The sequence below is a fragment of the Castanea sativa genome, chromosome 1 (genome assembly GCF_040712315.1).
Source record: "Castanea sativa cultivar Marrone di Chiusa Pesio chromosome 1, ASM4071231v1".
In the NCBI taxonomy this organism is placed as follows: domain Eukaryota; kingdom Viridiplantae; phylum Streptophyta; class Magnoliopsida; order Fagales; family Fagaceae; genus Castanea; species Castanea sativa.
In genome coordinates, this window is record NC_134013.1 from 71,676,976 (window position 1) to 71,686,827 (window position 9,852).

At 33.8% G+C, this 9,852-nt stretch overlaps 1 pseudogene; it reads right to left on the bottom strand.

Annotated features, from left to right (window-relative positions):
* Positions 1-273: 273 nt before the first annotated feature.
* LOC142633663 (uncharacterized) lies at positions 274-4,141 on the bottom strand (annotated as a pseudogene).
* Between the last annotated feature and the right edge of the window lie 5,711 nt (positions 4,142-9,852).

The following is a 9,852-nucleotide window of genomic DNA, read 5'->3' on the forward strand; positions in this document are numbered from 1 at the left end:
TTTGCATCTAATAATTCACTTGACACACAAATTTAAAAATTAGATGAGACACATGGCATATAATTAGACTCTAGTTTATAATTTAATTGAATTTTCTCTCAGTTTTGGTTATATATATATATATATATATATATATATAGATGATAAAGAATAATTGTTTTTCAATTTGCAAAATACAGATTAATAAAGAAATAAATTTCATGTAGCAAAATACAACTTATAAATAATAAATAAAAATACACAACACATTGAATTTTTTTTAATAGAAGTTCATCAAACAATATGGTTCTCAATTGAACAATTTTCACTCTCTCCAACCGTATGATTATAAGTTTATTGGTTCTTCAGCTGCCAAAGAGAAACTGCATGTAAAGGGTGGATATTTGGTTTCTTATGAGAAACAAATTCTTGGGACACCCATTTCATTGTTGGTCGAGACTTTGGTTTAGAACGTAAGCATGAAAATACAATTGTAGCAACAAGGAAAACATCACGTGCAACTAGATGGTTTGGAGGTAGGAGACGCTGGTTTAAAATTTCATTTAGCATCACATTTTGAGGTGATGTTGATGATAATGAAGTCAAGAGTTCACCTGGATGTCATCCCTTTAATATTTCTAGTGCCACCACACCAAAGCTATAAACATCACACTTTTTCGTCACCACCATAGTATATGATAGTTCTGTATAAGAAAGAAAATGTTAAACAATAAAATGTATTATAAAAAACAATTCCTCTCATTGTTAATTAATTTTCTTTTTTAACCTTTCCTTATTCTATAATTCTTTTATAAAGAGGTTGATCAGTTATAAAAATTACATTGTAAAAGTGATTATTTACTACCATGCATATATGGTTCGGTTCATATAACAAACAATAAAGTAAGCTAAGTAGCATGATTATCAATAAAACCCTACATGGCTAACCTTTTTAAAATACCAAGTGGGAGTGTAGGTTATGTTTTAAAAAGAATAATTCACTTGGAGCAGCATAACCATAAGTCCCAGCAAATAGAGTTTGAATGGAAGAGTTAGGATCAAGAAGTCTAGCCGTCTCAAAATCAAAAAGAAAAGCCTTCAACTTAGATTTCAAAGTCTAGAGTTTGAAACTCTTGTCAAAATTTGGATCCTTAGCTTCTAAGCGATGAAATTTCTCCAAGGCAATCACCTTACCACTGGGCAACTGTGCTTTGTAAACACTACCATAACCACCTGTTCCAATACAATATCTAATGTCAAAGTCCTTTGTTTTCTTCAATGATGTCTTCATATGCAATATTTCCATCATAATTCCATATGGAGAACAAGTTCCCATCCTTTGTTTCCCTTGATTGCTCTAATTTAGGTTTCCTAGCCCAACATCGAAAGAGGAAAACACCCAAGAAGTAAAAGCCAAAGCAAAGAGCTAAGTGGAACTAAAAACTTTATTTGATGGAAAATTGATACATTATTGTTTGGGGAAGATGAAATGCAAGGAGGGAAACCTTTGATTAGGGCCGGCTCAACCATTTTTGGGGCCTTAAGCGAAAATTTTAAATGGGGTATTTTTATAAATATTAATTAAATAATATTTATATATTGAATTTTTTTATTTAAAATCTATTTTCCTTAGTTTTTGAGATGCAAAATTACTAATTAAGTTTTTGTATTTAATTTCTCTAAAAATAAAATTTAACTAAAAATAAAATCTAAAGTATAGAACAATAGAACTTGGTTATTGCAATTTTTCTAAAGCCGTAACTACTTTAAAATTTAAACTTGCACAAATAAAAATTAATTTAATACATGATTTAATAAATTAATATAACTATAATACAAATGACTTGATATAATATACATCAAATTATTAATTGGTATAATAATTTATAATAATAGATAAAGTGTTAGAAAAAAAAAAGAAAAAAAAAAGTGTGAGAAACCGGGTAAGACACTTAAGACCATGGGCTGTACCAATTTTTATATCTTGTACCCGGCATATATGCCGGGTGTGAGACACAGGGGCGGACCCTACAGTGTATGGGGCCCGCCCCTGTGTGAGACACCCGGCATATATGCCGGGTGCAGGATATAACGCCTCGGGCTGTACAGCACTACAGGAAGCACAAAAAAGGTGAGAAACCGTGTAGACGTGTAGTCTACAGCCTGAGCCTATACTCCTCTAAACCAAAAAAACGTGATAAACCCTCCACTACTCCTATCATCCATTGATTCCAGTCATTCTATTTCTATGGCTAAGTTCAAAAGTAAAAATATGTCCTATCAAATATCAATTATCATGGCAGATTGGCAGTGGTCCACAGGTCCAGAGAGGGTCCCAGTCAGAAAAGCTATGAAAAAAAAAAAAAAATGTGTCTTATCCCATTGTGTGGTGAAAACTGAAAGTGTGAACAAACTAAAAATATATATAAAGTTAAATAAATGGAAGACTCAGCCTCTTCAGTTTCAGAAAAGACAAAGACAACTAGAGAAAGATGGGAAAAACTGAAGAATACCTCTGGCTCTGGTCTCTGGTGACTGGTACGCTGGAATCAAAGCTAGATTGACTGAGTTTATGGAAAAAGATCAAGATGAAGATGAAGATGAAGATGAAAATGAAGATGAAGAAAAGAAAGGTAAAACCGTAAGAAAATAGATGGAGAGGCGAAGAGGTAGAGAGATAGAAAGATAAGAGGTTTTTTTTTTTGTCATTGAAATTTATAATTCTATTTTAGAATATTTCAAGACAATTATAATTACGTTGTATTATTAATAAATTTGTTTGGTCTTAATTTTGATTTTAACATATTTCAAGAATTAATTAATAAATTTATCTCCTAAAATTTAATTTTGTTAGCTTGACTTTTTTATTTTTAATCTTTTACGTTTTATGATATAATGAACTTTTTTAATGCATTTTATTAACCAATAAAAATATTTAAATTTTTTTAATTAAAATATATAGATAAATATATTATATATAATTTTTTTTTTTTTTACAAATGGGACCTTCTTTTATTTGGGGCTTTAGTCAATTGCATCTACTGTTGAGCCGGCCTTGCCTTTGATATCACCGCATAAATCTTTGTTGCCGATGAAATAATAAGGTGTATAATCTAAGTAGCCATTTGGGATCCGACCATGCAAAGAATTGTATGAAAAGTTTATATCTTTTATAGAATTTGAAAAATCGGGAATGTTTCCTATAAGATTATTACAGCTGAGATTTAAGTGATTTATATGATTTGAACCCCAAAGTTCAATTGGGATCTCTCCAGTGATATTGTTACTATTGAGGTACATGAACTTCAAATTCTTCATGTTGCCAATTTCAGGTGGAATGGAACCATTGATTTGGTTCAAAGAAAGAGACAAAAATGTTACATTGGTTAGATTAGCTAGAGAAGAAGGGATTGGACCTATGAGCATGTTATTATTGAGGTACAATTGATTCAGATTCTTCAAGTTTCCAATTTCAAGAAGAATGGAACCATTGATTTGGTTTGAAGAAAGAGATAAAAATGTCAAATTGCTTGACTTGCCTAGAAAAGAAGGGATCGGACCAATGAGCATGTTATCACTGAGGAACAAGTAATTCAAATTCTTCAAGTTGCCAATTTCTAGGGGAATGGAACCATTGATTTGGTTCAAAGAAAGAGATAAAATGACCAAATTGGTTAGATAACCAAGAGATGGAGGGATTGGACCAATGAAACTGTTTTGTTGTAGGTCCAATTTTAATAGATTCTTTAACAATCCAATTTCAGACTCTATAGAACCATTGAATTCATTAAAAGACAAATCCAAATTGGAAAGATTGGTTAAAAGGCCAAGAGTTGGAGGGATTGGTCCGCTAAATTTGTTACTACTCAGATTTAAAGCAAGAAGATTCTTTAAATTTCCCAATTCTTTAGGGATAGAACCATTTATTAGAGTATAAGAAATGTTAAAAGTCACTAGTTGAGTGAGGTTTGCAAGTGAAAGAGGCAACTCACCAATAAGATTATTATGGGATAGGTCAAGGTAGATGAGTTTCGAAAGGGTGTCAATCTCTAATGGGACCCTCCTTGTGAGCTCAGTGTGTGAAAGATCCAAGATTGACTAAATTTGGAAAGGAAGAAAAGTTGAATTTACTTAACTTATTTCCCACTTGGAGTGAAGTCATTTTAATCTCTATGATACTTAAGTGAAAATGGGCAAATGCCCATTTCGCACAAAAAAAAAGGGTAAATGCCCCTTTTTTCAAACTAATTAGGAAAATGCCCCTCTTTTGACACTCGATTTTTTCAAAATTGAATTTAAAAAAATAAAAATATCTAGAGTCATATAGCGATGTTTTAAGGAGCCTATAATGACGTTTTTAAGAACTTATAGCGGCGTTTTGTAACTCAACCTCCATAAAATCGAGTTACATGCAAGTTTTTTTTTTATTTTTTATTTATACCTAGCTATAACTCGACTTCATGGAGCTCGAGTTACAAAACGCCGCTATAAGTCCTTAAAACGTCACTATAGGCTCCTTAAAACGTCGCTATAGGACTTAACTTGATTTTGAGAAAATCAAGTTTCAAAAGAGGGGCATTTCTCTAATTAGTTTGGGAAGGAGGCAACATGCTGATTTTTTTTTTTCACAAAAAGGACAAAAGCTCATTTTGGCCATGATACTTCCACGTTCATTATATTTTATTCCATCCCACTTACAACTAATTGAGGAATTGTTGGAATAATGAATCCACCACCTACTCTTCCTTAGGGCCTTCCCTTCCATCCAGTTCTAGCTCTGATGATTTAGATGCGGCCACCACAAAGAACACAGTTGTGGCATGCATGAAGATACGAAGAACCCATAATGCTACTGTCAGAATGGAAATGGATACAGATGAAGTCATTTTTTTTTTATAAAAAAAGTGTGTATGATTGATGAGTTCAAATGAACAAATGGTTGATTGTTATATATGTATATCAAGGACTCAAAGAAAAGAGTGAACACACCTTAAAATAATTGAAACGCGGAATTGATCAGACCCAAGACTGAAGACTCACTCAAATGAGTTTTTTACTGTTTTTGATTTACCTAATCGCAAGATTTCCTGGCAATCATCGTTGAAATTTATTTCTTCGAAACTTCCTCGTAATGCAATTGAAGTAAATCTCACTTAAATGAGTATTCTACCTTTTTTTTTTACCTAATCGCGAGGTTTCACATTTTTACTGCAATCATCGTTGATTTTTTTTATTTTTTTTTATTTTTATAATAAACTTCCTCATATTGCAATTGAAGTCAGCATTTCCACATTTCACTGGATGCATCCATATAAGTGGATGCAAAATTTCCATCAATTTTGCACAAAAAATTACTTTTTTCTATTTTACACCCCATTTTTACAAAACACCCACATCAATTTATCTATTTTACATATTTATTCAAAAAAATATTTATTCTTTTACAAGTTTTTATTATTCTCTCCCTCACTGCCCTCTCTCTCACAGACCCAACAATACCAACAATCACTCTACACCCAGCCACCATCATCACTCACCCAACTAGCATCATCAAGGAAAACCAACCTGCTCAATCCGAGAAACAAACACTCCGAAACCCATTCAATCCCAAACCCATTCAATCTGAAAGCCAAATCATCACCCACCCAACCCGAAACCCACTGATCAAACAACGAGAGATCAGGTGTGACGATCGGCGATCAACGATTGGAGAGGCCTTCGTGGCAATCAACGAGAGATTAGTGGCGGTAGTGGTTTGATGATCGGCGGCAGTGGAGGCATGATTTGATCAAATGAGGAAAAGGGAGAGTGAGGGTTTGATGATCGGCAGCAGTGGAGGCATGGTTTGATCAGATGAGGAAAAGCGAGAGTAAGGGTTTGATGATTAGCAGCAGTGGAGGCATGATTTGATTGGCGGCAGTAGAGGCATGAGAAAAAGGGAGAGTTAGGTGAGGTGAGGTGAGGTGAGAGCAGAGACAAGGAGAGAGTGAGTTGAGAGTGACAGCAGAGATAAGGAGAGAGAAGAAATTATTAAAATATTAAATGCAAGTGCTATAGTAACCGTGCATATATGCATGGTTACTGTAGTAATTGTGCATTTATGCATAATTTTACATCTACTTATGTGGATGTTTTTTTATTATTAAAATGTGTAAAATGAAAGAATTTTTGTATTTTGAAAGACTTTGCGTCTACTGATGTGGATGCTCTTAATTTGAAACATGATATAAAATTTGAGCATTTTTACGTAATTTCCTCAAAGAATTAAAAGAGCCATTGTTTTTAGTCCCAATAACTTCTTTTAAAAAGCTTTTTAACATGTTTCACTGGAAAAAAAAAATCGTATTTTTGAATAGCATTTATATGCACACCAAAAAAGTTGACAAAAGCTCAAGCAAGATATTATAGCCTGTCGAAGTGAAGGTGGAAAAAGATATTCCATGTATTTGATACATAATATCCTTTTTTTTATAAGAGTGAGTTCATTTTTATAGCGTATCTTCTCTTATTGTCTTTTTCGTTTTTGTTTTTACTTTTTATTTACTACAGAGTATACAGACCCGATGGATTTCAAAAGAAAATTAATTACAAAACCTAATTTAATTGTATCATATTACCTTTAAAATATGGACCAACGTCTAAACCTAAATTCAAATTATGGGTCCAATGATAGGACTTATAAAACTGTGAAAATGTTTGTGAATTCTTTTTTGTATAAAGACTTAATTTTTTTTTTCTATTCTTTCAGTCCCACTCAAAATGTCCCATTTTCTTGGTTGTGGAAAAACTGGAAGTGTGAGACTTCTGTAACGCCCCAACCCATTATTATTAAAAAAAAAAAAAAAAAGAAGAAGAAAGAAGAAAAGATCGGATTTTTAAGGAGCACACTGCCCCACCTACCCCTTATTTCCCCCCCACACGTTCACAAATCTCTCTCCCTATTTGGCCGGTCAACTAAGGAATTTTGTTGCCATTTACCATTAGATATCTAACATTTTCGTTAGTTGTCACTGTTCAAAAGAATGTAGGAAACTAGCATCTCGAGTTTTATAAACTCGAGATCCAAGAAAAAATTGACCTTTTAAAACTCGATTTGCAGTGGTCGGCAATACCATTACGTGGACAAATTTTCCACGTGTAGCCACGTAGAAATCGAGTTTATAAGACTCGAAATCTACACGCCCATTTTCAAACCCCTCGCTGAAACAATCACACTCTCTCAACCTCACTCAAACACTCACACTCTCTTAATCTCTCAAACGCTCTCTCTGAAACACTCTCACTAAAAATTCAAACACTCTCCCTCAAACACCCAAAGCAGTCACCCTCAACCCCTCGGCGTTCAACGGAAATCACCCTCACCCTCAAACGGTCTCCTCTTTCCTCACAACCAGCTTCAGGCGATCCTTCAACGGAAGTTTGCAGGTATGTTTTTGAGCTTTTTAAATAATTATTCCATCTGGGTTTTGCCAAGTGTTTGTGTTTGATAATGTCTGTTGTTAGTGCTTTAGTTTTTCTTGTTAGTGTAAGATTTAAGTTAGACGAATTTGGTTTGTTACTTGTTGTATGATTTGGGTTGCTGGCATATTCTGTTTTTGTTGGTTTCTGGGTAATATTCAAATCTATCTCCATGAAATATTTCTATTGAGGTATTAAAAAAATATAAGGATTAGGAATTAAAACCACAACCAAAAGTATCGCATGGGATTATGAAATTGTGACCAGCAATTTCTCTGGAACAATTTTCCTCCAAACTATCTCGAAGGTGAACTTTATTTAGCTCTGTCCATTATTAAGCAAAACATATGACAATTGTGAGACTAAAATTACAGCTGAGACAATAATTGCCAAAGAATTATGACATTCACAGATCAAAAATCATTTTTTTAAATCTTTCAGCAAACTGTGGTCTAGACCACATATTTTTTTGATGGACACATAAATATAGGATTTTTTTTTCATGTTTAATTCCATTAAAGATAAACATGATTACATCAAAACAAAGATGAACAAAAGTACCTGTCAAGTGTTCCACTAATTACAAAAGTTAAACCAGCTAAACAATTAGGAGTGCCCTCAGGGACTTCCTAAGACACAAAAAAAGATTCAAAATTAACATTGAGAATGGTACAACCCCGTCCAATTGATCAATCTGTAAATTTTCAATATTTTTCACCTTTTCTCCTTTATGTGGAGGATCTTTCCTTTCTCCAAAGTTCATAAATCCACCCCATCCACTACCTCTCGCCTCTTACACTAGCCGGTTCTGTGATGAACCTATTCCACCGTACTTAAGATGAGTATCAATATCTTTATCATCATCCTCATCACCTTCTTCAATGTCTACAGGTTTCTGTGCAATTCCCCTACCCGACCCACTCTTCAACTTCTTCCTAGGAGTCACATCAACTGAATTCTTCCTAGAACTAGAGAAGATAAAGTTGTCATCATCATCAACTATGTGAACTTTTTTAGCAGGTGGGGGTTTAACTGATTCATCATTATGCTTTTGACACTTTCGTTTTGTTGGAAGTTCCTGTGTCTCCTTTTCATCTTTTGGCTTTTGTTTGTCAGTAACAAAATACTTGCTAGTTTTCCTTCTGCCTGAACTTTCTTGGCTTGCATGAGCCTGCATTTATCCCAAATATAAAATAAATAAGTAGATATGTTATCAACTTACTTCACAACAGTTAAAGAAAAGGGGGGGGGGGGGGAGAGAAGGTAAAAAACATATAGTCATGCATACTTCATGTTTTCTTGTTTTGTCGATAGCATTCATGTGTTAGTAAGCTTTTTTTTAATTGGTAAGTAATGGACACACCCAATTCGGTTTGAACCATGATCTCACCCTTCCCATATTCTTATGGGAGGAGGAAGTGCCATTTGAGCCAAAGCTCATTGTCATTGGTGCATTCATGTGTTAGTAAGTCAAGATAGCAAACTAAAACTGTGCACTAGGTGATGCTCAGTACCTTCAGTTTCTATCCGCTTAATAGAAAAAAAAATCCACAAAAATATATTTTTCATTTTTGACACGACACATCAAAAGTTGGATTCTATTCTATCTTCCCAATTTTTCTCGAAACTCGGCCTTAACACATACACACATAACACAATACAGGAATCCATTTTTAACTAGAACCAAAGCAGCTAAAAGTAAAACAAGTTTTTATACAAAACTTAGTGTGCATTTGGATTGGATGCAGGTTTTTTTTATCACTCATTTGCTGAAAGTTGGTTAAATGATGGTTGTACCCTAGAAAAATGAGACTTTAAAAAATTGTACATATGCAAATAAGTTCCAAAGCCTTAGTCCCAAAATTTTTGGGTCGGCAATAAAACCTCAAAAAATTATTCAGAGTCAGCCACATATGTTATTTTTCTTCATGGTCAGTGTGTGTCACCACCAACACCTCCCTATGGCCACTGTCAGCAGCACTTTCTAGAACAGTGGCCACCGCATACATTTATAGCACTATTTACCACAATGGTTCACTAAATTCCTGTTGCAACTGCCAGCTTGTAGTATGCAATTGCTGCCCCCAACAACCCATCTACTGGCAGCCCTTCAAATTGTATACTATAACTTATTTTTAAGTATCAACAGTAATTGGCATGATTTCATTGTAACATAAGTGAATGGTTGATTTCATTGGCATTAGTTAACTTAAGTATTAACTCATGTCTCAAAAATATTTCTCTGGGCTAAATTATCAAAATAATCAGTACTCAAAACTTCAGCCATCCAAGATCAGAAGTCTCAAGTATCAACACCCAATGAGAATGGGAAATTAGTAGACCATGCCAGCATCTCAAGGAACATCGCAAATTGAAAAGACAAAAATTCATACAAAAATTTTTAACACAGAATAC